The sequence below is a fragment of the Stomoxys calcitrans genome, chromosome 5, assembly GCF_963082655.1.
Source record: "Stomoxys calcitrans chromosome 5, idStoCalc2.1, whole genome shotgun sequence".
In the NCBI taxonomy this organism is placed as follows: domain Eukaryota; kingdom Metazoa; phylum Arthropoda; class Insecta; order Diptera; family Muscidae; genus Stomoxys; species Stomoxys calcitrans.
The window spans coordinates 19,282,487-19,292,975 of record NC_081556.1 but is presented as its reverse complement, the minus strand read 5'-3'; positions in this window follow the sequence as shown (position 1 = coordinate 19,292,975).

Here is a 10,489-nt window from a genome sequence, read left to right as displayed (position 1 = left end):
AGACTCTGCAATTTTTCTCAGTGTTTATAACACTAGGTAGATGCATAATCCACAACGCAAATATTAATTGGTTTTCGATGCTGTGACAATAGATTAAAAAAATTTACATACAAAATGACTAAGTCTAAAAAATCATAAAGGTAAAAATTAAATTTCATGTATAAACATTTTTTTTTGTAAATATTATGGTGCAGTAATTCACAAGACACTTTTTTAAACATTGTATACAGATAAACACTTTGATAAATGGTGGCGTAATCACAAAAGAAACCAGTAAGGAAAGGCTAAAGTCGGGCGGAGCCGACTATATAATACCCTTCACCCAGCCTACAATTATAAATTCGGGCTATATTATGGGTTGCCCAAAAAGTAATTGCGGATTTTTCATATAGTCGGCATTGACAAATTTTTTCACAGCTTGTGACTCTGTATTTGCATTCTTTCTTCTGTCAGTTATCAGCTGTTACTTTTAGCTTGCTTTAGAAAAAAGTGTAAACAAAGTATATTTGATTAAAGTTCATTCTAAGTTTTATTAAAAATGCATTTACTTTCTTTTAAAAAATCCGCAATTACTTTTTGGGCAACCCAATATGTGTATATATATATATGTATATGGGAGCTACACCTAAATCTGAACCGATTTCAATGAAATCTCGCAGATATGTTAAGATCAGTAACATAACAGTCCGTGCCAAATTGTGTGCAGGTCGTTTGAAAATTGTGGCTTCTACGGTCATTTAAGTGCAAATCGGGCTTTTCATATATATGGGAGCTATATCTAAATCTGAACCGATTTTGATGAAATTTTGCGGATATATTAAGATCAGTAAAAAAACAATCCCTGCCAAATTTTGTGCAAATCGGTAGAAAATTGTAGCTACTACGGCCATTTAAGTGCAAATCGGACGATGCATATATATGGTGCTATATCTAAATCTGATTCGACTTTGATGAAATTTTGCAGATATGTTAAGACCAGTAACAAAACAATCCGTGCCAAATTGTGTGCAGATCGTTTGAAAATTGTGACTTCTACGGCCATTTAAGTGCAAATCGGGCGATACATATATATGGGAGCTATATCTAAAACTGAACCGATTTTGATGATATCCTGCAGATATGTTAAGATCAGTCACAAAACAATCTATGCTAAATTTTGTGCAGATCGGTTGAAAATTGTGGCTTCTACGGCCATTTAAGTGCAAATCGGGCGATACATATATATGGAAGCTATATCTAAATCTGAACCGATTTTGATAAAATTTTGGAGATATGTCAAGATCAGTAACAAAACAGTCCGTGCCAAATTGTGTGCAGATCGTTTGAAAATTGTGGCTTCTACGGCTATTTAAGTGCAAATCGGGCGATTCACATATATGGGAGCTATATCTAAATCTGAACCGATTTTGATGAAATTTTGCAAATATATTAAGATCAGTAACAAAACAATCTGTGCCAAATTTTGAGCAGATCGGTTGAAATTTTTATCTACTACGGCCATTTAAGTGCAAATCGGGCGATACATATATATGGAAGCTATATCTAAATCTGAACTGATTTTGATGACATTTTGCAGATATGTTAAGATCAGTACTAAAACAGGCCGTGCCAAATTTTGTGCAGATCGGTTGAAAACTGAAGTTACTACAGCCATTTAAGTGCAAATCGGGCTTGCATATATATGGGAGCTATATTTAAATCTGAACCGATTATGATGAAATCTTGCAAATGTGTTAAAATCAGTAACAAAACAGTCCGTGCCAATTTGTGTGCAGATCGGTTGAAAATTGTAGCTACTACGGCCATTTAAGTGCAAATCGGGCGATTCATATATATGGAACCTATATCCAAATCTGAACCGATATGGATGCAATCTTGCAGATATGTTAATATCGGTAACAAAACAATCCGTGCCAAATTGTGTGCAGATCGGTTGAAATTTTTTGCTACTACGGCCGTTTAAGTGCAAATCGGTCGATGCATATATGTGGGAGCTATATTTAAATCTGAACCGATTTTGATGAAATCTTGCAAATGTGTTAAAATCAGTAACAAAACAGTCCGTGCCAATTTGTGTGCAGATCGGTTGAAAAATGTAGCTACTACGGCCATATAAGTGCAAATCGGGCCATACATATATATGCGAGCTATATCTAAATCTGAACCGATTTTGATGAAATCTTGCAAATATGTTAAAATCAGTAACAAAACAGTCCGTGCCAAATTGTGTGCAGATCGTTTGAAAATTGTGGCTTCTACGGCCATTTAAGTGCAAATCGGTCGACACATATATATAGGAGCTATATTTAAATCTGAACCGATTTAGATGCAATCATGCAGATGTGTTAAGATTAGTAACAAACAGGTCCGTGCCGAATTTTGTGCAGATCGGTTGAAAATTGTAGCTTCTACAGCCATTTAAGTGCAAATCGGGCGATACATATATGTGGGAGCTATATTTAAATCTGAACCAATTTTGATGAAATCTTGCAGATATGTTAAGATCGGTAACAAAACAATCCGTGCCAAATTTTGTGTAGATCGTTTGAAAATTGTGGCTTCTACGGCCATTTAAGTGCAAATCGGGCGATACTTGTATATGGGAGCTATATCTAAATCTGAACTTATTTTGATGAAGTTTTGCAGATATGTTAAGATCAGTACCAAAACAGTCCGTGCCAAATTGTGTGCAGATCGGTTGAAAATTGTGGCTTTTACCGCCATTTAAGTGCAAATCGGACGATTCATATATATGGGAGCTATATCTAAATCTGAACCGATTTGGATGAAATCTTGCAGATATGTTAAGATCAGTAACAAAACAGTCCGTGACCAATTGTGTGCAGGTCGTTTGAAAATTGTGGCTTCTACGGCCATTTAAGTGCAAATCGGGCAATACATATATATGGGAGCTATATCCAAATCTTAACCAATTTTAATGAAATTTTGCACATATGTTAAGATCAGTAACAAAACAGTCCGTGCCAAATTGTGTGCAGATCGTTTGAAAATTGTGGCTTCTACGGCCATTTTAGTGCAAATCGGGCGATTCATATATATGGGAGCTATATCTAAATCTGAACCGATTTGGATGCAATCATGCAGATGTGTTAAGATCAGTAACAAACCAGTCCGTGCCGAATTTTGTGCAGATCGGTTGAAAATTGTAGCATCTACGGCCATTTAAGTGCAAATCGGGCGATACATATATATGGGAGCTATATTTAAATCTGAACCGATTTTGATGAAATCTTGCAAATATGTTAAGATCAGTAAAAAAACAGTCTATGCCAAATTTTGTGTAGATCGTTTGAAAATTGTAGCTACTACGGTCATTTAAGTGCAAATCGGGCGATACATATATATGGGAGCCATATCTAAATCTGAACCGATTTCAATGAAATCATCCGAATATGTTAAGATTAGTAACAAAACTGTCCATGCCAAATTTTGTGCAGATCGGTTGAAAATTGAAGTTATTACAGCCATTTAAGTGCCAATCGGGCTTGCATATATATGGGAGCTATATCTATATCTGAACCGATTTTTACCAAAATCAATAGCCTTCGTCCTTGGGCCAAAAAGGAGACTTTTGCAAAATTTCATGACAATCGGATAAAAAATGCGAACTAAAACTTGATCACAAGAATACATGGACAGACACAGGGACAGACTGACGGACGGACGGACGGACGGACAGACGGACGGACGGACGGACGGACAGACGGACGGACGGACGGACGGACAGACGGACGGACGGACAGACGGACGGACAGACGGTCGGACAGACGGACATAGCTTAATCGAATCAGAAAGTGATTCTAAGCCAATCGGTAAACTTATCATGGGTCTAGCTCTAGGGTCTAGCATGGGTCTCCTTCTTAGCGTTACAAACAAATGCACAAACGTATAATACCCTGTACCACAGTGGTGGTGTAGGGTATAAAAATCAACTCCATTTACTTTAATCCATTTTCAAAACAGACACTGGCATTTAGTCCATTTAATAAAGCAAATATAGAAACCAAAAAAGGACATATTAAAGCACACTTACTCATCCTATTCCCTGTCGTTCCTGACTACTTCAATGTGCACTTTATGTTATCTTTAAATTACCATCCTTTGCCTTTAAAACAGCAAGCACTTAAAACAAATGACATAAATTAGACCAAAATTAGTTAATAATTTGCAACCACTACTTAAGTAAACTTTTAAATACACTTTTCTACATTGCCAACAAACTAAAGGGTCTTCCTATAAAGTGGAAAGGGCCCAGCACATTAAAGCTAGATATGCACACAGAGAAACACAACGCACACACCCACCCACCCACACATGTGAATATATTTACTGACTAAATGATACGCATCCTCAAAGTAACACAGAGATTTTTAGATACATGCTATACTATTACTCCCCCTGCAAGGATGTCCTCTTGTTGAAGGAAATGTACATATTAATGTAAAGCAACATTATGTTAAGTGTGTGCCTTCTACGGCGGGCAAGGTACACGGAGAAAATTGACAAAAAAATATTTAATCATCCAAAATTTAAGGCTTTATAACTCTCGATCAATCACTTTCTCAAATATTGCGTAAAAAAACTAAGCAAATGCAAATTTGCCCTTCCATTAAGCAACAGTGGCAAAGTTTTCACATATCAATGAGTGCTGTCCTATTAAAGTTTAAGCTCAATGATAAATGAATTTATTTTACAGCGGAGGCAGGGCGTCAAAGCTTGGAGGATAAGTTTTTACAAGGCATTGTACCTCACAAATGACGCCAACATTAGGATGGGATAACCACCGCCGAAAACTCGAACTCAGGCGTTCAGCGTCATAGGCGAACATGCTAGCCTCTGCTGTACGGTGGTTTAAGATATTCCCTCTCTTAAAAATAATTTGATTGAGTAGAAATTTACAATAAAATTTGCTTTTCACATAAAATTTCCTAAAAATTTGACGTTTACAGAAAATTTTTTCCAAATGTTATTTTGTATAGAAACTTTTAAAAATTTATGGTTTTTCTAAAAATATTTATTTTAAACAAAATGTAAATTTTTTTCATTCACATTTTTTTTCTTCGACTTTATCTGTCTATTATTTCCGTGCTAATGTATGAGCCAAGTTTCTATCATAAAACTCGTACCTACAGGGCTGTATGTGTGCTTGCAACTGCGTGCGTGTACTACTTATGCGTCTAAATTTGTCTATAATAATTAACTTTGCTACAATTTATTGTAATTAGCAGTCTCGTTGATATTCTTTTTTTTTGGCATCTTGAAAGTTTTTCCCTACACTTAAGTTCACCTTTATTGCAACTTCGATTTTCCACATGTCTCACGTCCAATGCGGTTGAATAGAGTGAGAGACCGTGTCTGCATGATTCTCATAACTGTTCTGGCTCATAACTTTTTAATAATTATTGTTATGAACATTGGCAAATGTTGTCTGAACTACTGCGCCATTAAGAGTGTGCCATCACACTAAATGTTAACGCTGTAGTGAAGTGCGAGGGGCCAATGATGTCATACAGAGCCAAAAAAAATCGAAAATTTTTTGAAATTTATTTTAAATGGAAAATGTTGGAGAATTCAATTCGACCCTCCACGAAATGGAACCAGAAGTCAAGATGTTTCTCCGACTGAAGGCGTGCGTTATGGTGGTCTTCCTGGATGTTGAGAGGGCATTTCACAACGTGGAAGCATAGTTCTTGGTCGTTGCCCTGCACCATTCATTAGACGAATAATAAACCATGCGGCAGGACTATTAGGAAAAATTAGATTTTTAGAATGGTCAGAAGGAGGTACTCTGGAAACGAAGTCTTATTGGATCTTAGGGATTCGAGCGCAGAATCAGAGAGATCATGAAAAGACCACTCAGCGGATTATCGATATGGGTTGAGTGTAATGGGTGGAGGGTGCGTGTCATGCAAATGAAAATTTGACCATGAACTTTCCATTAAGGAACAGGGGCGAGCTTCTCACAGATCAATGTGTGCTGTCCGATTGAAATTTAAGCTCAATGATAATTGACCTGCTTTTTATAGCTCACTTTGGGGAGAAGTTTTAACATGGAATAGTACATGACAAATGTCGCCGGCATTAGTATGGGATAACACCGCTGAAAAACTTTTCTAATGTTCTTGTCAGGATTCGAACCCAGGTGTGCAACTTTTATAGGCGGACAAGGTTAGCTCTGCTTTCGCTGACATCTCTCGAAAAAAGAGTCTCAGTGAGAGGCCGGGCGGCACCTGCGCTTCCATAAATACTGAATGCCTATGATGCCTGATATGACAAGTTGAGTTATTGCAAACAGGGGTAAACTTCTGACATGCCGAGTCCGCCGTGTGACTTTTCTTTGTGGAAAAGTTTTTACATGGGTGCTAGACCAAATGGTACACTACCTCACAAATATCGTCAGTATTAGGACGGGATAAACCCCGTTGAAAAATTTTCTGGTGTTCACGCCAGTTCAGCGTTACAGGCGGACATGTTAGCCTCTGCGCTACGGTCGAGTCAAGATCCAAGATCGGTTTAAATGCAGCTATATCTAAATACAGACCAATATGGCCCGTTTACAATCCCAACTGACCTACACTTATTAGAAGTATTTGTGCAAAATTGGAAGTGGCTAGCTTAACTCCTTCGAAAGTTAGCGTGCTTTCGACGGACGGACATGGCTAGATCGACTTAAAATGCCATGACGATCAAGAATATATATACTTTGTGGGGTCTTATACGAATAGTTCGAGGAGTTACCCCCATTCTATGGTGGAGGGTATAACAACAGAATTCTAGTTTCGACATCTGAAAGTTCATGCTACATGGATGAGTCCAAACTAGAGGACAGCTTGGGCCTGGGTACCGACATTGAGTATCCAGGGAGTGAAATCTGGATACACTGGGATTAAAGTTTGCTATCGATTGCTGGACCATATTACGGTCCTGCAGGCGAAGATCCAATCGATCACAGAAATCCTATGTTGGTGCGTGTTAACGCGAGGAAACAGGACAACCAGGTCAAGGATGGTCTTGGGTGTAGGAAGGAGATTAACGTTTTCTCTGTGGGTGCAGCGTTAGGGATAATCAGAAGGCAGAAAAATTAGCTGTAGGGGCTAGAAAATTGTCATTGTGGTGTCCTTACGGAGCAACTAGGACTACGGTAACATTAATGCCGAATTAGTACGGCGAGTGACAACGTGTGTAGGGCATGTGGGGAAAATGATGCGACGTTGGAACATTTTCTATGTCAAGGACCGGCTTTCGTGGATACTATACCAGACTTGAACAAACTTAGAAGCGTGGAATGAAGAACAAATAGGGATTTTGGGAGAAGCCCTGAATTACTTAGGTAAGGCAATAACAGCATTAACGGTGAGGTCACGAAGAATCTTGGAGTGTAAGAAGGAGATTAACCCCTTCTCTGAGATTGGTACAATCCGCATCATTTGGGTGGCGCATGAAAGAGCAGAACATTTTGCAGTGAAGGTCAGAAGACTGCCGTCAATAAGCTTGGTTTACCCCAAGCCTTTCGGGTCGACATAGTCTAAGTTAAGGGCGTGGGCGACGAGATCGCACATAACATTGTGGAACAGCGAAAGCATCGGTAGGAGGATGAAAATCCTATGGGGAGATACAGATCGTGAGGAAACGAGTCTATTACTGAAGGGAAGTAAGAAGGTGTTCAGTAAAGCTTTCGGTATCATAACGGGACACATAAAACTACGAGCTCACTTAAGCGAAACAGGTACAGCAGGTAATAGCATGTAGGGAAGATGATGAGACATTGGAGCATTTCCTTGTCATTGCCTGGCTTTCCCGGATAACAGGCAATAACACTTAGGTGGGGACACAATACCAGACATGGACCATCTTAGGAGCATGGCATGGAAAACAATTAGGGACTTTGTAAGTAGCTAGGAATTGCTGACTTTGATCATTTTCAGGGTTACTTCTTGTTATGTAGATCGAACAACAAGCCGATTATTGGCTAAGGTGTATGTCCATAGTCACATGGGGCGGATTAATATCCGCACCATTTTTTCAACCGAACCTATCCTAGTAATCCATTGTACGACCAGTACTGATATATGAACACAGGTATTAAAGAACATTGAGATGAATTCTGCAGTTAAGTTTTGAAGCGATGTTGATAATGCCGATTATTGTTAAGCTCAGGTACTTCGGCATGCTGTCTCGTCAAGCTGAAATAGTGCGGGTACGAACACAATCCTATTTAAGATATAGTAAATGCATAGTATAGACTAAAGAATATATCAGACCACTGATACCGATCCAGCAGGAGAATATTAACCTCAGAGTTAACCTGGAGGCCACCGTAGCGCAGAGGTTAGCAGGTCCGCCTGTGACACTGAACGCCCGGGTTCGAATACAGGCGAGACCATCAGAAAAAATTTTCAGCGGTGGTTTTTCCCCTCCCTATGCTGGCAACATTTGTGAGGTACTATGCCATGTAAAACTTCTCTCCAAAGAGGTATCGCACTGCGGCACGCCATTCGGACTCGGCTATAAAAAGGAGGCCCCTTATCATTGAGCTTAAACTTGAATCGGACTGCACTCATTGATAGGTGAGAAGTTTGCCCCTGTTCCTTAGTGGAATGTTCATGGGCAAAATTTGTATTTTGTAATTTGTTAACCGAAGAATATTTACTTCATGCTCATGATCATTGTGAGATAAGTGATGACATATTTTGAGAAAGTCTGTCCTGCGTCAGAATCACAACAGTATTGAGGTTCACCTGTAGGCTGGTTTGGAAGCGATGCTAAATGTGCAGCTTAATTCCATCTATACTTGGAACAGTGTCGCCAAGCCCAGGCTGAGGGAACTCAACATACAAATGAAGGAGTGCTATGGATAAGGCGGTTAGATTGAGGAAGGTTTTTGATCACCTGACACCCAGATCGAATGGAGATAACAGCTGCAAACTTTAACATGGACAGACAGACAGTAGACAGACGGACATAGGTAAATAGAATCACAAAGTGATTCTGAGTGGATCGGTATACTTATAAGTGGGTCTATCTCTCTTCTAAACAAATCCACAAATGTACCACAGTAGTGGTGTATATATTTATTATATGCTCACTATCATTATGAGACTAGTGTTGACACATAAGGAACCGTTACGTTGAAAACCTGTGAATATAAGAAATCATTCTCTACGAAGGTCTAAGGACTGTCCTGAATCAGAATCACAGCAGCATTAAGGTTCACCTGTACGCTAATTTGGAAGCGATGCTGAATATGCAGTATCTATTTGCTATAGATGAGGCGGTAAGACTGCAAAAGGTTTAAGACCACCTAACATTAAGAGAGACGAGACAAGAGATTACAGCCTTTTATTCATTTTCCCAAATGAGAGGATTGTGATGTGTATGTTGTGTATAAAGGCAATGAGATCTTGATCTTTACTAAAAGCTCAAAAATTGAATTAGACACCGGCCTACTTCGATGAATTCGCAATTGGTATGTCGCTGAAACTGCCGAATGAATGTTCGATCTGTCAGATGAAGGTTTGCGCCTTATGATAGCACATTTTTCAATAGAAGCTATCTTGATGAGAACTAGGAAGAATAGATCTGTGTCATTCTTTATTTATGTCCGGGTATGCAGTGTCAAAATTTTATTTAAATAGGAAATTTTATAAAATTTAATTTTTATAGGTAATTTTGGTAAAATTTAATCTTTATAGAAAATTTTATAAAAATTAAATTTTTTTAGAAAATTTCGCACAAATTTCGATTCTATAAAAAATTTTGTCTTAATTTCCGTAAGAAATTTTGTCAAAGTTTAATTTTCGTAAGAAATTTTGTCAAAATTTAATTTCTAGGTGGCTTATTTTGGACTTGAAGAGGTCTACCGCTTTGCTGTCATTGGCTAGAACAGACGTCTCAGTCATTGAGTCCGTCATGACAGGTCACTGTCTAATCGGAAAACATGCTGACAGACTAAAAGTAGCCAGCAGCGACTTTTGCAGAAGCACTGAGGACATCGAAGAAGAAGCGACTATAGAACACCTTCTGTGTGTGTGTCCCGCACTAGAAGTCGGAAGGAGTTCCACCTTAGATTCTCATTTCTTTCTCCGCAAGTTATTGGGCTTTTTAAATCGATCTGGATGGTTCAACGGTAGGAACTAGAAGGCATCTTCCTGCTTCTGTACCAGTGGTATCACAATGGCCGAAATCGTCTAAGTGAGTCTGATGGCAGAGTGCCACTTAAACGTTGCAAATGCAAATTTGCAAATTTTGCTTATGAACATTCCACTAAGGAACCGGGGCAAACTTCTCACATATCAATGAGTGCAGTCCGATTCAAGTTTTAAGCTCAATGATAAGGGGCCTCCTTTTTATAGCCGAGTCCGAACGGCGTGGCTCAGTGCGACACCTCTTTGGATAGAAGTTTTACTTAGCATAGTACCTCACAAATGTTGCCAGCATTAGGAGGGGAAAACCACTGTTGAAAATTTTG